The 5,120-nt window shown below is 37.6% G+C and overlaps 1 pseudogene; it reads right to left on the bottom strand.

The window, feature by feature from the left end:
- Nucleotides 1-3,570: 3,570 nt before the first annotated feature.
- On the bottom strand, nucleotides 3,571-4,865 carry LOC110593503 (annotated as a pseudogene).
- Nucleotides 4,866-5,120: the final 255 nt, after the last annotated feature.

Here is a 5,120-nt window from a genome sequence, read left to right as displayed (position 1 = left end):
ATATTTTTACTGAAAAAAATATTTCTTTTGATGATTATGCTTAGTCCTATACATGTGAAATTTTTAGTGAGTGCAAATAGTACAAACTGGTTTTTAGTGAGTGCTAATATGTGCTGGACCTGATATAAACACAAGTCCTTGCTTCCATCAAGCCTATATTTCACAAGTAACTATATGTCAGGTAGTAACAGGTACTGTGAAGAGCTTCAGTAAAGCTGGCTAAGGGGGAGAAGAGGTGTGGGGAAGAAGGGGTATCGAGGTCTGGGATATTGTGGACAAGATGTTCCCTCTTTTATATATTTGGTTAGTGAAGTCTTGAAACTCTCGAGAAGGAACGAGTGCTATACTATGTCAAATACTCCTACTAGTTTCTTTGAAAGAGAATTGATGATTGGCCATTAATTTGGTGGTGCAGCAGTCACTGGGACCTTGACAAGAGCTACTGCATAGATCCGAGAGAATATAAGCCTAATTGAACTAGTTCAAGAGGATGGGAAAAGAAGAAAGGGGGATAGTATTTACACCTCTTTTGAGTCTTGCTGTAAATAAAAGCAGAGAAATGAAATAGTGGTTGGATGCAGATGTGGATCAAAAGAGTTTGTTGTCATTTTTTAAGATGGAAAATTTTTTAAAATCAGTTTTGCATGATATTGGGAATCGTTTGGTAGAAAAAACAATCCAGGAGGCAGGTGGGGTGGGGACAGATTTTGGAGTGTTGTCTTTGAGTAGCTAAAAAGGTATGGATATGTTCCAAATACATAAGGAGGGATTAGCACTAGGTAGGAGTAGGGCAGCTTATGCATATTAACAGAAGAAAATAAGTGGTTTATGGACACAGATGAACGTAAATTGGTGGATGTGGTATTGGCAATATTTAGGACTTCTCTTTTGGTTGCCTCTTTCTTTTCAAAGAAATAGAAAGCATAGACATCAGCTGAGAATCAGAAAAAAGAAATGTGCTAGTGAGGGAATAGAAGTGTGAAAACTCAGTTTGGTGAAAGAGGATTATAAAGAAAAAAAAAATGTCTATTTTGCAGATGTTATGTTTGAGGTCCTGTGGGTCATTCAAGAAGACAGGATGTGCAATCTTTTTGCTCAGTCAGGAGATGAGGTTCACAAACAATTTTGGATATTAGTGGCACAGTTACAGTAATTTAAACCGTGATGTAGAAGATATGGCCAGGGAGAACTAGCAAAGTGAGGAGAGGAGGCCAAGGTCATAATTAAAGAATTTTATTATTTATTTAGGTAAGGGAAGCAATGCAGCAAAGGAGAAAGAAAACAGAAAGGGACAAAGAAAACAAAGATAAAATAGCAATAATAGTGACTAGAATAACATTTATAAGAAAGAGTGTTCAGTTTGTAAATGAGTTCTAATAGGATGAAAACTAAAAAGATACCATTACATTTTGATTATTAGGAGGTTATTGATTACCTCCCAGTTGTTTATGAAGCTACAGTACAGTGAACTGAAGTTTCAAGATATCTGACCATGATAGCAAAAGGACATCTCATGAGAGATTAGTAGCTTTAAAGTGAGGTAGACCAAGGGAACTTTTATATTTTAATAAAAGTTTACTAAGTATCTCCTTTATACCAGACACTATTCCAGGTAGCCTTAAACAAAGTAGACATTGTGAACAAAATTTACAAAAATCTCAATCCTCAATATCTTATATTCTAGTTTAGGTTGTTTCTTTAAGCTGCTTCTTTTAGCCTAGGAAGACTTGAACATTTAAAAATTTTATATCAGGAGAAAGTCAAAGGAGAGAGGAAAACAAAAGGTGTGGTTCTTGAGCATGGCAGACTAAGGGAAGACCATGGTGTCACTTGACATCACAAGAGGAAACCATGATAAAATATCAAACAGGCCTCCTTAATTTTCAGTTTATGTTGGACAAGGATTTTGTACAAAAACACTATCGTTCAATGAAAGGAAAAATATAATGGGTTTCAGAAGACTGTGGTTCTATACCCACAATTTGACTAGCTATATCAGCAAAAGAACGAGGCTTGAGGAGCTGTAGCTTCCTCATGTGTAAATTAGAGCTATCTCTTCTATCGCAAGATGTGCTTACATTGATCAAATGAGATTATATATTCTTTAAAGAGCCTTATAAATCAAAGATCTTTTTATAAGAAAATGATAATTGATAGGGCACATCTGCAAAATCTTGTGATCTATATTTTGTGGTTCTTTTTTTTTTTTTTAAAGATTTTATTTATTTATTTGACAGAGAGACACAGCGAGAGAGGGAACACAAGCAGGGGGAGTGGGAGAGGGAGAAGCAGGCTCCCCGCAGAGCAGGGAGCCCGATGCGGGACTCGATCCCAGGACCCTGGGATCATGACCTGAGCTGAAGGCAGTTGCTTAACCAACTGAGCCACCCAGGCGCCCATATATTTTGTGGTTCTTAAAATCCAATTATTTTATAATCATTGTTAATTTGGAGTGAAACTACATCTTTTTATTTCACATTTTTATTTTGTATTTGTAAAAATATATTTATATTTATAAAATCCCTGATTGTTTTTTATGTGCAAGTTAACAAAATATAGAATATATCATTTCTTTTGATCACTGTGCACTAACACAAGACCAAAGACTTTAGTATGCCCTGCGTGATCACATGTTTATAATAGATGAGCCTTGGCTTACAATGACTGCTTTGTTTGATGTTTATTAGCCCATGCCTTAGTGCAATTGAACTTGTCCTAAATTCACTGTTTCAGAGCTACAACGTGTGTAGCACATTCATTGTCCTATGAGTGATACTCTCTTACTTGAGTCCAGACAGTAACCTTACGACTTTTTAGGTTCTTTTCCTTATAAAGTCTAGAGCTTCTGTTAAAATATTGAAATATGTGAAACAATTAAAATATTTCAAATGGTGGACCCTTTATGTGACACTATTTTGAAAAATATCTGATTATGTATGGGATCAGGCTTGTTTCTCATCCTACATCTAGGTGCTAGCATTAATGAGTGAGATCCAAGAATAGATTTCAATTTGTGGTTATTTATTTAATTCCAAATAAAACAATTTCATGGTATATTAAATTGTTTATAATTCTAATCTCTGTTGCCAAGAGTTCCCAATAATTTTGAAAACTATTACTTAGCATTTAAAAATGATATCACAAAAGTTAAAGACAAAAAATTTGAAGTGTAACATTTTAAACTCTACAGTACCATCTGATTTATAAAAACAATAATACTATGCTTCCCCTTATTCTCCTCTGTATTACTAAATCAAACAAACAAGTAATTAAAATACTAAGCTAAAGGGGATATCTCATTCAATCCATTTTTTTTTTTCCTCATTAAGCTTTTAATGGGTCTCAAAATTCTGTGACAGATTTTTGGTCAAGTTGTTTCCATTAAAAAGTACTGATTTTAAAAACTAGTAACTTAAAACTGCCACACACAAAAAAAGCAACTGGTCCACAAAACATTCTCCTTTCCTTCTGAAGGTTTTACGATGCATTGTTATCATTAACCAGTCTTTTACTATTAAACTTAAATGGCCAATTGACACAAACAGTTTTGAGACCGTTCTTCCACCACTGATTAAGAGTGGGGTGGCAGGTATTGGGGATAATATTCATTTAGCCTTCTGAGCTTTCTGAGCAGACTTGGTGACCTTGCCAGCTCCAGCTGCTTTCTCGTCCACTACTTTGATGACACCCACGGCAACCGTCTGTCTCATGTCACGAACAGCAAAACGGCCCAGAGGAGGACAGTCAGAGAAGCTCTCAACACACATAGGCTTGCCAAGAACCATATCGATGATGGCAGCATTACCGGATTTCAAGAACTTGGGACCATCTTCCAGCTTTTTTCCAGAACGATGATCTGCTTCTTCAGCTCAGCAAACTTGCAAGCATTATGAGCTCTGTGACAATTCAGCACAGGGGCATATCCAGCACTGATTTGGCCTGGATGGTTCAGGATAATCACCTGAGCCATGAAGCCAGCTGCCTCCATTGGTGGGTCATTTTTGCTGTCACTGGCCACACTGTTAGGATGAACATCTTTGACAGATACATTCTTGACATTGAAGCTCACATTGTCCCCATGAAGAGGCTTACTCAAAGCTTCATGGTGCATTTCATCAGACTTAGTTCAGTTGTAACATTGAGTGGAGTAAAGGTGACCACCAGGCCAGATTTAAGAACACCAGTCTCCACTTGGCCCACAGGGACAGTACCAATACCACCAATTTTGTAGACGTCCTGGAGGGGTAGATGAAAGGGCTTGTCAGTTGGACGAGTTGGTGGCAAAATGCAATCCAGAGCTTCAAGCAGTGTGGTTCCACTGGCATTGTCATTTTTATAGGTGACTTTCCATCCCTGAACCAAGGCATGTTAGCACTTGGCTCCATTCCAACCAGAATTGTCATCATTCCAACCAGAAATTGGCACAAATGCTACTATGTTGGAGTTGTAGCAAATCTTCTTAATGTAGGTGCTGACTTCCTTAATGATTTCCTGGTATCTCTTCTGGCTGTAGGGTGGCTTGGAGGAATCCATTTTGTTAACACCAACAATTAGTTGTTTCACAGCCAGTGTGTAAGCCAGAAGGGCATGCTCAGGGGTCTGCCCATTCTTAGGGATACCTGCTTCAAATTCACCAACACCAGCAGCAACAATCAGGACAGCACAGTCAACCTGAGATGTGCCTGTAATCATGTTTTTGATAAAGTCTCCGTGTCCTGGGGCATCAGTGATGGTTACATAATACTTGCTGGCCTTGAATTTCCACAGGGAGATATCAAAGGTGATACCACTTTCACATTCACTTTCAGTTTATCCCAGACCAAGGCATACTTGAATGGGCCCCTTCCCATCTCAGCCTCCTTCTCAAATTTTTCAATAGTTCTTTTGTTGATCCTACCACATTTGTAGATCAGATGACCAGTAGTGATAGACTTGCCCAAATCTACATGTCCAATGATGATGATGTTGATATGAATCTATTCCTTTCCCATTTTCGTTTTGGTTTAGTGGTGGTTTTCATGACACCTGTGTGGTAGCAAACCCATTGTGAAAAAGTCAATACATTTATTTTATAATTAAAACTGAAGTTCAGAAATATTCCCTGACTGCCCAAGCTACAT

The sequence above is a fragment of the Neomonachus schauinslandi genome, chromosome 5 (genome assembly GCF_002201575.2).
Source record: "Neomonachus schauinslandi chromosome 5, ASM220157v2, whole genome shotgun sequence".
In the NCBI taxonomy this organism is placed as follows: Eukaryota; Metazoa; Chordata; class Mammalia; order Carnivora; family Phocidae; genus Neomonachus; species Neomonachus schauinslandi.
This window is presented reverse-complemented; position numbering and strand designations above follow the sequence as displayed.